We start from the raw sequence: 14,396 nt of genomic DNA on the forward strand, positions 1-14,396 counted from the left end.
GCAAATAGTTTAAACTTCACTTCATGCCTCTGTAATGCTTAAGATAGACCTATAGTATGATACAGACTAAGATTGGGCTTAGTAGACTTTCCTGGGGGTACTCCTCAGTTTAATGGCTCATATAGTGACTGAGACTTTCCAATTTGTACACAGTAATTTCTGACAACCAAGTAATCTTTTAGACTATCGAGGCGTTTCACTAGATTTTAAACTAACGAGCTACCGTTGCAGGCCGATCTACAATCATCAAATGATGAGACGCTTCGCAACGAATTTGTTTTCGCTCTGGACGCTTAACTATAGTTATTTAAATTTTAATATTTATGTATACGAATCTCTCTCTCTCTCTCTCTCTCTCTCTCTCTCTCTCTCTCTCTCTCTCTCTCTCTCTCTCTCTCTGAGTGCTACAAGGTTTGTGCAAGTAGCGAATATAATGAGATTCAAGACAGAACCTTTTCATTTCTGTCTTGTCCGTCTTTAGCTCTTATTATTATTATTATTATTATTATTATTATTATTATTATTATTATTATTACTTGTTACTTGTTACTTGTTACTTGTTTTGGGTTTAAATCCAACCCTCCACTGAAGTCGAGTGAACTACTTCTCGAGCGGGTCCATATTAATCATCTAACGAAACATTTTCATTATAACTTATACAATTCTTTGATTGTAGCATCTTCCAAATCATATGATCTTGTAAAAAGTAATGTCTTTAGTTTCTTCTTAAATTCAATTGCTCCCCTTAGGTCCTTCATTTCAGTTGGCAGTTTATTATAATGTCTAGGCGCACAGTAGCTAAAAGCCCTTTCACCAAATTTACTATTTGTTCTTGGTTCAGATAGCCTATGTTTGTCACTCGTGTGTCTTGTGTTAACATTTGTTTCTAATTCTAGTTTATTCAGGCATTCTTTTAGATATTTTGGTTCATTTTGGTTCAGTATCTTAAACGTTAGTAAGAGTAGCTTGTATTTAATTCTCGCTTTTACCGGTAGCCAGTGTAATTTAATTAGTGCAGGGGTAACTCTTTCCTTATTGTGTAGTCCTTTTATTAATCTAGCGGCTCTGTTTTGTACTCTGAATTTTCTTCAGCTGATAATTTGGTAAGCCATAGAACAGTGAGTTGTAGTAATCAATTCTTGAAAATATGTGGTGATTAATGAGTATGGCGATAGATTTTTCATCTAAGTTTTTACTAATAAATGCTGTTTCTAATATGATAGTTACAATTTCTTACCATATTATTTATATGTTCATTCATTGTCAGTCTATCATTCATGATTACTCCAAGATTCCTGACAGATTTCTTTAGGTCAATGATCGATTGACCTATTTCAATTCTTTGGAAGCATTCGATTCTTTTTATATCTTTTTCATTTCCAAAAATAATACATTCACTTTTATCTTCATTGAGCTTGAGTTTTTTTGTTAACATCCAATATAATGTCATTCATTATTTCATGTATCTTTCTTTTAGCTTCATCAACTGATTCTATTGGGAAATAGAATTGTGTATCATCAACGTATATTTTAAACTTAACTCTGTGAGTTTCAAGTATATTTGCCAGTTCAATCGTGTAAATTTCAAACAGGAGAGGACCTAGTACACTGCCTTGAGGTACCCCTTTGCTTAGTTTTCTTGTCTCAGATTCAACATTTGATATTACTACTTTAACTTTGCGGCTTTCAAGATAACTCACAAACCAGTCATATGCTCGTTCTACGATGCCCACAGCTTTAAGGTCTTCTATCAGATATGTATGTTCTACAGTATCAAATGCTGCACTTAGATCAAGTATCACAAGAATGCAACACTTGCCATTTGTTATAATTTCTGTTATGTCATTTTTTATCGCTAACACTGTTGTTTCTGTGGAGTAATTTTCTCTGTATGCAGATTGATCATCAGGTATGGCATTAGATTTTTTTCAGATGTTTCCAGGTTTGTTCGTGTACAGCAGTTTCAATAATTTTAGAAAAATATGACAGATTTGATATTGGCCTATATGAACTTAAATTGTCTGCATCACCTTTTCCTTTATACACAGGCTTGATACATGCAACTTTTTCACAATCAGGGAAAACTGCCTGTGTTAGACTCATATTTACCATGTTTCGGTAGGTCTCTTGTAGTCTGGCGAAATTTTCTGCATCTTTTACATCATTAATTGAAAATGGATCATTTCCGCAGTAGGTTTTTTTTTTTACTTTCTTTATTATTCTCATATAATTATTATTATTATTGTTATTATTATCATTATTATTATTATTATTATTATTATTATTATTATTATTATTATTATTATTATACACTATAAAACCTTCTTAAAAACAAACGAGTATGAGAAATTAGATAGAAATAGCGTGCCAAATTGTACCCTCAAGCAAGAGGGTTTATTAGTAGCATTACTGGTATTGTGTCATAGCCTCTGTACCATGATCTTCCACTGTCTTGGGTTAGAGTTCTCTTGCTTGAGGGAACACCCAGGCACACTATTCTATCTAATTTGTCTTCCTCTTGTATGTTAAAGTTTTTATAGTTTATACAGGAAATATTTATTTTAATGCTGTTACTGTTCTTAAAATATTTTATTTTTCCTTGTTCTCTTTCCTCACTAGGGTATTCTCCCTGTTGGGGTCCCTGGGCTTATAGCATCCTGCTTTTCCAACTAGGGTTGTAGTTTAGCAGGAAATGATAATAATAATAATAATAATAATAATAATAATAATAATAATAATAATAATAATAATAATAATAATAATAATAATAATAATATTGCTTAAAGGTCGATGATTTTGTTTTTGTGCAAAGGCTATATATATTTTTTTTGTTCTAGCCACTGTGGTCATATATGAAACTAAAATAAAAAAAGTAAATTGTTTTTATGTCCATAGGGTTGAGAAAGTTCCTGTTGAAGTATCGCAAGCTGTAGAAAAAAAATATTTTAAATAAAATCTCCTTAAATTTGAATGAATCTATGAAAGAGTGTAATAGTATAGGCCAGCGTTGAGTGCAAGTAAATATATATATATATATATATATATATATATATATATATATATATATATATATATATATATATATATATATATATATATATATATATATATATATATAACGACTCTATGTACAGCTGTTGCAGAGATGTTTACAGATAATCTCTCAAGCTAAGAGTTTAGACCACTGATCTCTAAAAAAAAAATCAGTGGTTTAGACAGGCCTTCAGCTGATATTTCGATGGACCTTAATATCCCTCAACTGACACCATGTCTGTAGATGAGTATCTTCTTGGAGCTATAATTTTGATTGCTGTGATTTGTTTTATATTTGTCTCGAATTTCCTAGGTGTATATATTGTAGACGCATTTATTCATAGAAAATAAAAAGTTATCTATCACTGCATTATTTGGGCAATGGAAGCCAGGAAAATAACTTCAATTATATCGGTCCTGCATGTTCCATTATTTGTTTATTTACTTGTTACCAAAGAAACTTGTCTATTAGATACTCATGAACATCAGTGTTAGTTCATAGATAAATATTGTTTCATTTTGATAATTCTAGGGTAATGCTATATCGAAATTTCGAGATCACAACCTATGTTGACGTCATGCTTTTGATCATTCATAAACTTTAATTTTTTTCATGGCTTTTGAAAACTCAGAGAATACACGAAATAAGATTTAAATTTTGTTAATCGTAATTTTTGTTTATAAATTGAAACCTAATTTGATTTTAATGAAAAAAATAGCTCAACTCTAAATGAATGAATGCTTTTGAGCACTGTTGCCAGATAAGTTAGTCTAAAAAGCCTCAAAAAACATATAAAATCAAAACAACCCCAAAATCCCCATTTCCACAAGTATATATTCTTCTGATCTTGTTGGCTTTACTGTTATAGAAATTACTCACTATACTTCACATATTTACAAGCAAACTAAGCTCAACAATTTAAAGGTTTAGGCATCCTTGTTTTTTCTTCATAGAAATTTGTAAAAAAGATCCCACCATCAGACACCCAAAATCCCCAAATCTAGGAATAAATTCCCCTATCTGGCAACACTGCAATTTCTCAGTTTGACAGATGACGTTACGTGACGTCACACATAGAGAAACACGACACGAGGAGGATTGACTACAAAGTTCAGAGCTACCTCGAAGATGAAAATTAAAGGTAACTTACATAATATACGAAACTTAAACGTATTTCAGCATGCATTAGCTATTCTCTGTTATTGCCATTAAATCTTCTAGTACAAATTACTGCAGGATAGGACAATCATTTAGGCAATACCCCTTTTCATAACAACCTTAAACAGCCGGGTACCCCAAGGATGTGTACAAGGTCCCATCTTATTATGTATATATTATATTGATCTATGTAAAATATTACAAATATGATATGGAGTGTAAACTAATTATATGCAGATGATACAATTTCGGGTGAATGTAATTCATTTGGACGCTAAGATAAGGGGGTTCGCTGGAGGGCATAGCCCCCTCCTCCCTTTAGGTAAGGATACAGCTCCTAAGTTAGGGAAGGTTGTGCTCTCGTGTCTGTTTGTTTCCTTTATTGAATGTGATTTTTCAGTCTGTCCCAACATTGTTGGTTGGGATAGACCTAAATTTTTCAATTGTCAAATATTTTCTTAATGTGTAAAATGTCTTTTATCTTTGTCTAAAATGTAATATAATAAAGCTAGTTTTACAAAATACAATTTAAGTTTTCTTGGCTGGGGTTAAGCTAGTTGGGAACATTAAGGTAAGGTAAGGACAGCGGTTTAAGTGTGGGTCACCTCCCCTCCTGGGTAGGTAAGGATATGGCTCCTAGGTTAGGCCAGGTGGGAAGCTTTAGGTTAGGTAGTGTTCTTGTGTTTATTTCCTTTTATAAAATCTGGTTTTTCAGTCATACCTCCGGGCTACATGAAAAATTTCTTAAATATGGATTTTTTTCTAATGTTTACGTCAGAATAGTTCAAAGTACAGTACTGTACCCCTAAATACACCAGGAACACCTTTTTTCTTCAATATGAGTATTTTGATATATTAGATATTTATCTAAAATTTAATTACAGAATGGGCCTGCCCTAATTAACTATAAAAGGGTCCAAAATTGCTTGATATATGTAATATTAATTTCTAGCGAAACTGGAATTTGCTATAAGAAATGGACAAGTGCTGGCCAGTCCAGTATTTGGGTCTCAGTGGACTAGCATTAAACACACTTTAATGCATTTTCTACTTTTTCCAATCACATACATATCATTTCATTAACCTCAAAACTTACTTTAACACTAGTCTTGTATAACAAAGTACTACATGATCTAAGTTCCACTTACTATGAAAATGCCTTTCAAATCTGAAGAAAAAAAATGTACAGTGCAGTACGGTATATAATATACAGTATCTTAATCGGTTGTGCTACGTATTACCCGTAAAGTTTATATATTCCTCAATCCAATAAACTTCATAGTATATTCCATACATTATCACAAACAAATGGAGACACCACACTGAAACATAACTACGATGTTTCATAATACTGTACACCAGTCTGTGTAAGAATTCTTATTACACAGGAAAAAATGACGAGATAGGAGCTTTGGAGGAGGCTTGGGCGATGGAAGCAGAGGCTCCACAAAGTTAGTATCTCGGTAACTATCTGAGGATTCAAAAACCAATCTGAGCCAACCACTTGCATCCTCCTGCTCAGTTTGTTCGATACAATGTTCTTTCTGCCTGCAATGAATCAGACTCTCAGAGTAATCAAGTTGAGCCTTGCCGACTTGGGGATCTCCATTCCTAACTGGCAAAGCTGCAGTGACACTGCGGACGTGGTATCGCTCATTATCACCACCGAGGGACTGGTTAAAAGAGGGCAAAAGTGTCGGAGCGCAAGAAGAGCTGCTCAAAGTTTCAACTTGTTGATATGGCATTGAGGCTTGATCGGACTGCTGTCATGATACCATGTTGACGGAGATGTGCTCCCCAGCGTTCCTTTGATGCATCCATGAATAACAGGGCTTCTGGTGGAGACATCATAAGAGGAAAGCCTCTTATAAGGTTTGTCACATCCTACTACAATTCTAGGTCGTGTCTGGACTCTTCTCCTATTGGGACCGATGAAAGATGATGTTCGAGTTATTGGGACCAGTGTCCCTTCAACTCCCATTGGAGGTGAAGACCATCGTTGGGAGCACGACGTTCCAAGGAGACTAGATGTCTCGGTATCTTCTGCCACTGGTGAGCTGGCTGCTGGGGCTGATAAAGGAAGGAGAGTGCTGGCTCTCTAGGGCATGCTACCCTGTCCTTAGATGGGAAGGTTTTCCTGAGGATCATGTCAATGTTCATTCCGAGGTAGACAAGTCTTTGCTTTGGCACTAGAATGGACTTCTCCCGGTTTCCACAATCCCTAGATTGTGACAAAACAAAATAAGTGTCTTGATGAAGGAGAAGGGCTTCTTCCGAGTCTACCAAGATCAGTCAATCGTATACAGTAGATATTGAAAGAGACATATGTCATTGACCTATGCCCATGCTGACACTAGCGTAAAGACTCTGGTGAAGACTTTTAGTGCTGTCGAGAGCCCGAAGCAAAGCACCTTGAAGTGATATACTTTGTAGATCACAACGAAAAGACGGTACTTTCTAGAGGCAGGATGGACTGGGATCTGGAAGTACCATACATGTCCTTGAGATCGATCATTATTTTGAAGTCCAAAGGCCTGATTGCCTGCCTGATTGTGGATGCGGTCTCAATTGTGAATGTCATTTGTAACACAAACTCCTTCAGGACTGACATGATTTAGGCTGACCTCCAGCCTTTTTTACAAGAGAGAGTTGACTGAAGAAGCCTGGGATACCATCGTTCACCTCTTGAAGAGCGACCTTCTCTAATATAGTATAGCTTGGACATCTGCCAAAAGATGTCCTTTTTCTGATCCCTGGTGGTAGGATGATGACATCTATGTCGGTCGAATTAAGGGAGGGGGAGAGCTGGCGAATGGGATGAGGTATTCGGACCATAGGACGTCTTTTGCCCACTTTCAGCACCTTGGTACCACCAGCACCTTCATCTGGGATGCCGGCATCCTCGCACTGTTTACCTTGTCTGCATGGAAAGGGTTGGGTTGTTCTCACCTCAGGATGGAAGGGGTGGGGCAAGGGTCATTTCTCTGTGTAGGCTCTTGTGCCAGTCTAGCTGGAGTTAAAGATCTTGCCTGACTGGAAGTGAAGGCGGACTGTGGTTACTGAAAGGATGCTGCTCGGTGAAGAGGTAAGTCCAGGCTTCTCGGTTACTGCCAGGTGAAGAGGTAAGTACAGGCTTCTCGGTTACTGCCACAATTACCTATGTCGGGAACCAAGAAGGACTTCATTGAGGCATTTCTGAGATTAAAATATCCCGTCATACGATCTATTTATGAAATCTGGAGGCCACAGCATTGCCCCAATTCAGGACTCGGTTTGCCAACTGGTTCCACACTTGATGAGTCAAGAATTCGATGGCTCTGTTTCCAATCAGAAAAATGTTCTTGAGAGCGGGTTTCTTGTCCGAGTTGAATAAGTCCTTTGTGACAGCTAAATTTCCAACTACCTGACAAGTGGTCAATGCAGGATTTAGCCTGAAGAGTGGCCTTTACCATGCTCTCCATGCTTGCCTATGTTCAGAACAAGGTGAAGAGGGTTCAGGTAAAGGTTCATGTGCACCCTTGCTATAATGCATAGGTAAGAGAGGGCTCCTCCTTCTTTAGGCATGATAGTCAGGTGATTGTCGTCTCTGTGAAGAATGCTCCGGAGAGATAGTATGCTTCGAAGAGCTCGGGTGTTCAGGTGAAGGGATTCACCCTTATTTGTGATACTTTGTAAGGTGCCAATCTTGAGATGCCCTTGAGTGTGCATGTATGCACTTAGATGAAGGTGAGTAGGACTGTCTGCTCGCTGGTTCCTTCTCAGAAGTGAGATTCCTGGAGGAAGGGCGCTTAGGAGTTGTCTCCTTCGCGGGTCTCAGAGCTCAGAGTCGTGCCCCAGCCAGTTGGGTTTTTGGACTTCCACCCACCTAAGGGTGAGTCTCCATAGTAAAGAGCAAATGTTTTGTATGTTTGCAGGAACAAATGGCAAATATGAAAGTTATTGTATTTTTCTAAATTATACAAACCTGAGCTCTTTACTCGTACTTGGCCCATCATTACCTATTATCATTATTATTAATATTATTATTCTAATCCAAGCTACAACCTTAGTTGGAAAAGCAGGATGCTATAAGCCGATGGGCTCCAACAGAAAGTCCTCCGGCTAAGTCTGTGAGTGGGGTGGCTGGTTTAACCCCCCCCCTCCCCAACTAGTGGCGGTTGTTTACCTCGCATAAAAAGTTTATGGTTAGTTTCCAGCTATATCTTAACAATACATTATATTCTTAGTTTTGTTTAGCAAAGAGAAATACAAATTACTTCCAAATTTGTCATATTCTTCAAAATAGCTTCAAGATTTTGGTGATATGCTCTTTGTGCTAAGGTAAATTCTCTTGATAAGAATTGGTTTTTCAATTAATTTAGAATATGAATGTAAAAGGAAATGTAAATCAATCAACACCTTTTTTAAAACCATTTTATTGTGGGCAAATAGTCAGTTATTCTTGATGTACTGTACATTGAAGCTAAGTACTTTGCTTTGAGAAGTTCAGTCAAGGGAAAAAATTGATGGAAGCCCTGATGCCTTGACTAATTATCATTATCATCAGCTAAGCTACAACCATAGTGGGAAAAGCAGGATGCCATAAGCCCAAGGGCTCTTACAAGGAAAAATAGCCCAGTGAAGAAAGAAAATAAGAAAATAAACTTACATGCATGAAAAGTAATAAATAATCAATATCAAATATAGTTTGTTTCGTAACTGGAATACAAACTACGCTATTTAATAGGGGTATTACTTTCGGCGTAGCTGAAATGACGAGCCATTAATTTTTAACGAAGGTTAACTACCCACACCGCTAGTTAGTGGGGTAGGGAGGGTAGCTTGCTACCGCTCCCCCTCACACACCTGTGATTGAGCTCACTTTGCTCTCGGCTCGAAAGGTGATCGGACGTTGCCACTCTCATCCTCGCCGACAATTGGCAGCCATTAATGCTTTTTGTTCTTTTCTTTTTTCTTAGACTGTGTACGTGAAGTTGGCATCTGCGACCATGCGCACCTGCCCTGGTCTTCCCGACCGCCCCTATGGAACATTCATGTCGGCAGTCGAGACCGATCCTCACGCCCTTTGTCCTTCTTGCATGGCCCAACGGTGTGATAGTGTCAACAAGCGTAGTGAGTGTAGTTAGTGGTCTTCCTCCCAATGGGAGAGGTTTTCGCGACGGCGGAAGAAGAAGTTCAAGCGGGATGTTTCTCCTTCAAAGGTTGCTTCGAAGGAAGAAAAACCCAAGGCCTCTGCTTCCGTCACCCAAGCCTCCTCCGAAGCTCCTACTCGGTCGGTCTCTTTCGAGAGACCGTCGAGTGGTAGTGTAGACCGAATTATTTCTGTCCAACCTCGGGTCTCTAGAAATGACGTTGCTTCCCCTAGCAAAGCAGCACCATCTCTACCCCCGGGGGAGGCCATGTCACTAACTTCCCTTTTCCAGATTTGGCCCTCCTTGGGGCTCACAGGTTCACCCTCCAAGGTGGTTTTGCTTGATTACATCCGCCTGGGTGCTTCTGTCAAGCAGTCGTCGTCACTGTCAGAGGTAGATCCCCTGACACTTGTTGTCATTTTGTGTCAGAGGTGTCACATGCGGTGTCACCCATCTCTGCCACTCCAGACTCTACGGTAGCTGACGGCTTAGTTTCCCCCGTTCCTGACCATCCTCCGAGGGGGAAACTTAAGTTCATCATCAGTCTCCTGCTAGTGTTTCTCCCCCTCGGGAGAGTTCACTTACAGAGACTCCTCTTCGTCTTAGAGGCCTTCCTTCACCTGTTGGGAGGAGGTGCCTCTTTGGTTCGTCATATATGCAGTCCCCCGCAGAGGAGCCTCTAGACCGATTGTCCATCGCTGCACCTGCAACCAGTCTTGTGACTTCGATACTGGACCTCTCTGCAGGTCGTTCGCGATCTCCTCGAGGGATGGTCATCCTATTAAAGGACACGTCGACCATCCACCCGGCAGACCTTCCACCTGACAGACCTGCCAACCTTCCATCACTGTTCTATGAATCCGCGATTGCGCGCTAACGTACCGCGCACCACGCGCCCACGCAACCTGACCAGCGCTCACTAGCAGCTCGTCAGGCCCCAACACTGCGGCGCACCACCCATCTTGCTCGCCCTTACGCAGGGCAACAACCTCACGCGCTTACGCTCCCACACGCGCCAACGATCTCCTGCGTGACAGGGCTCTCCTGCACCTACGCGCCCACGATCTCCTACGCCCCAGCGCCCGCCTGCGTGCTAACGTTCTCCTACCCAACAGCGCTCTCCCGCGCGTCAACATGTGCGCCCCACATCACGCCATCACTCCTGCACGCAAGTTCGTAGGTGAGGCAACAACCCTGTTGCCCTCACCTGCGCTCCATCTTTTACTTGCGCGCAAGCGCTCACCAGCCTCGTGCTCACCTGCGCGCACTAGCAGAGATACGCACGCGCGCCAACATTCTCCTGCGCTCCCGTGCACCCATCATGATTCTACTGCGCGCCCGCGCGCTTGGAGACATTCTCCTGTGCGTGCGCACCCTAATTCTTCAACGGACGCGCGCGAACACTCTCCCGTGCGCACATCATGATTCTCCTGCGCGCGCAAATAGGCTATTCTCTCACACTCGCCAACAGTCTCCATTATTCACCCTCGCGCGAGCGCCAATATTCTCTTCTGCGCGAGCTTGCGCACAACAAGGAACGACGTCCAGCAAGGTCGCCATCGCCTCATTCCCCTCGCCGCAAGCACATACCACTGCGCATTGTGGGAGAAGGGAAACATGCAGAGCGGTTCAGGATCCCAAAGCTATTTCCTAAGGCGAACCCATCCATTCCAGTAACTCCTCCTTGGGGTCCTTTGGTCTGTCAGCCCTGATCAGAGCTATAACCCAGGCTTTCAAGCCTGTCCTCTCTGATCTAGGACATGGAACCATGGCTTCCTCTACCCCTTTGAAGAGGAAAATAGGGGTTTTGGACGCGGTCACTTCTCCGAGGGCGAAATTGACTCCACTTGGACCATCAAGGCAAGTTCCTCCTATTTCTCGGACTAACTCTCCATCCCTTTCGGACAAAGATCTCCCGTCACCAAGGGAACCACGCAAAGAGAGATTTTCCCCCATCGCACTAATGGAGGAAACCTCTCTTCATGCCGAGTTCCTCACAGTCTGGGAATAGAAGAGACATGCCACACTCATGAATGTTGGAGTCTTACATCCTTCCCTGGAAGGAATCTAAAGACTCCAAAACGTTGCCAAAGTCCTCCACTAGGGTTAGGGTGGAGCCAGCCAGCCACTCAGGGAATGTCCGTGACTCTCCCCATGAAGAGCCTTTGGGGTTAGAAGGAAACTTCGCTGTGAGTCCTACAACAGGAGGAGACCAGCAGGAATCAGAACACGCATTTTGGCAGGTTCTGATTCTAATGAGGGTTCTCAACAGTTTTTCCAACCCGGAGATCCCCCTCGAGAGGGCAAAGACGCGGTCCTAGACCGTGTCTTTGGTACTCAAAAACCCTCTTAAGATCAGTGCAGCCCTGCCCTGGTCTCAAGGGGTAAAGAGTACCAGGGACAAGATCGCCCAGAAGCTCTCCGAGATGTCCTCTTCCAACTGTTCCGGTACCTCGAACAAGCTCCTCCCAACTCCTCGCGTACAGCAGAGGAGGTACTTCGAGATCCTGGAGGAGCCTTGTTCAACTCTTCCGCTTCACCACCCTCTGGAAGAGCTAACCAGGGGAGTCCCTCTTGAGAGAGACTCCAAACGACAGGTCTCATTCTCAGCAGCCGAGATCCTCAACCAGGAGAAGGTTGCAAAGTGTGTTATGCAAGCTTCTTCGTGGCTTGATATCTGGTTGAGGACCTTAGGTATCCTGATGCGATCTGAGGATTTCTCCAAGGAACGTACCAGGAAAGCTATGGAAACCTTCCTTCTCTCGGGTACTCGCACGATTGAGTTTCTTGCCCACCAAGTCTCGAACTTGTGGGCTAATACCATCCTGAAATGTTGGGATGCAGTAGCTGAGAGATTCCACCAGAAGGTCCCTAGCGCCGAGATCAATAGCTTCAGACATTCCTCCATAGAGGGGTCTCTTCTGTTCGAGCCTAAGGATGTGGAACATGCTGCTGAGAGGTGGAGGAAGTCCCATCAAGACACTCTCCTCCATAGGGCTTTAACATCTAAGCCCTATAAACCTCCAGCACCACAGCAGTCCCGTCCAACCAAGACCACTATGACGACAACTGCAGCGAAGACAATGGTGTCTAAGCCCTTTCCTGTCAAAGACAGGAAAGACAAAAAGTCCTCCAGGGGAGGTAAAAATCCTAGAAGGAGCAGCCGAGGCTGCAAACACTAGGATAGGCAGTCCCTCTGCATTTCCACCAGTGGGGGGATGCCTACAGAATTGCCCAAACAGGTTGAAGTAACTTGGGGCCGATTCCTGGACAATCTCCGTGATCAGTCTAAGATATCGCATCCTGTTCATAACATCTCTACCTCCCCTGACCAGGAATCCAGTGTCATTGAACTCCTTTGCCATGGGATCGGCAAGGGGGCAAGCCCTTCAGGCAGAAGTCCATTGAAGAAGGGCGCTATCCAAGAGGTCCTCGGCGGATCCCCAGGCTTCTTCAGTCGACTCTTTCTTGTAAAGAAGGCGTCTGGAGGCTGGAGACCAGTCATCGACCTCTCAGCTCTAAACAAGTTTGTCAGACAAACTCCGTTCAGCATGGAGACGGCAGACACGGTCAGACTAGCATTAAGACTGCAAGACTTCATGTGCACATTGGACCTAAGGGACGCGTACTTCCAGATCCCAGTTCATCCGTCTTCAAGGAAGTACAAGGTACTTAAGATTCAGCCTAGACAACAGAATATACCAGTTCAAGGTGCTGTGCTTCAGTCTTTCCACAGCACCACAAGTCTTCACCAGTGTTCACCCTAGTATCATCTTGGGTACACAGGATTGCCATCCATCTCCTCCATTATCTGGACGACTAGCTAATCCTAGCAGACACGGTGTTAACCCTTCTTCAACACAGAGACAAACTTCTGAGACTTTGCCAGGATCTGGGGATCATGGTAAATCTCAAGAAGTCCTCTCCGCTTCCCACTCAAAGACTGGTATACTTAGGCATGATTATAGACACCACTCTCTACAAAGCCTTCCCATCAGACGATAGGATAGCAAGGCTGTTTTCTCAGACGAGAAGAACTTCCAGCCCAATCGTGGCTACATCTTCTCAGTCACCTTTCATCGCTGGCCCGTCTAGTTCCCAATGGTCGCCTCAGGATGAGATCCCTCCTGGCGACTCAAGTCCCGGTGGAATAAAGCATACGACTCCACGGACATTCAGATCCCCATGGGACCTGCAGAACTGACAGACCTCCAGTGGTGGGTGACAGACGAGAATCTACGAAAGGGAGTGGATCTTCTTGTCCTTCCCCCGGATTTGATGCTGTTTCCAGACGCTTCCCAAAAATTGTGGGGGGGGCCCATGTGCTGCACCACACGACCTCAGGCCTCTGGTCAGAGTCAGAAAAGTACCGCCACATAAATCTCCTAGAGATTAAGGCCGTCTTTCTAGCCCTTCAACAGTTCCAACAGTACCTGGCAAGTCACTCTGTGGTGGTGATGAGCGACAACACCACAGTAGTGGCCTACATCAACTAACAAGGAGGTATTTTTTCGCAGCAACTATCCCATCTAGCAGTCAAGATACTGAGATGGGCCGAAATCCACTCGATACCACTATCGGCACGCTTCATTCCAGGCAAAATGAATGTGCTCGCCGACAACCTGAGCAGAGCATCTTAGATAGTGAGTACCGAGTGGTCTTTGGATCATCTAGTAGCCAACAAAGTCTTGACTTTGTGGATCTCTTCGCAACGGCCCTGAACTTCAGGCTCCCGCTGTACTTTTTTCCAAGTCCCAGACCCCAAGGCTCTCTGGCAAGATGCTTTCCAACAACGGTGGGACAACATCGACCTTTACGCCTTTCCCCCGTTCTGTCTGATGAGGAGGGTACTCAACAAGACCAGAACATAGTCAATCTTTCAATGACCCTCATAGCTCCGCTATGGCATCACGTAGAATGGTTCCCGGACCTTCTGCAACTCCTAACGTAGCCACCAAGAGAACTCCCTCCACGACACAATCTACTCAAACAACCACACGCCAACATCTTCCACAAAGGCGTAGCTTCGCTACGACTTTACACCTGAAGACTATCCAGAATTTCCTCTCTGA

The 14,396-nt window shown here is 42.6% G+C and overlaps 1 long non-coding RNA gene across 1 annotated transcript in view; it reads left to right on the forward strand.

The window, feature by feature from the left end:
* The first annotated feature begins 4,102 nt into the window (after nt 1–4,102).
* LOC137655854 (uncharacterized) overlaps nt 4,103–14,396 on the forward strand; it is a 33,421-nt gene continuing 23,127 nt past the window's right edge. Inside the window, exon 1 of the long non-coding RNA XR_011046883.1 lies at nt 4,103–4,175. This is a non-coding gene — a long non-coding RNA (uncharacterized lncRNA). The remainder of the gene's footprint in view (nt 4,176–14,396) is intronic.

This window comes from Palaemon carinicauda, chromosome 16 (assembly GCF_036898095.1).
Source record: "Palaemon carinicauda isolate YSFRI2023 chromosome 16, ASM3689809v2, whole genome shotgun sequence".
Classification (NCBI taxonomy): Eukaryota; Metazoa; Arthropoda; class Malacostraca; order Decapoda; family Palaemonidae; genus Palaemon; species Palaemon carinicauda.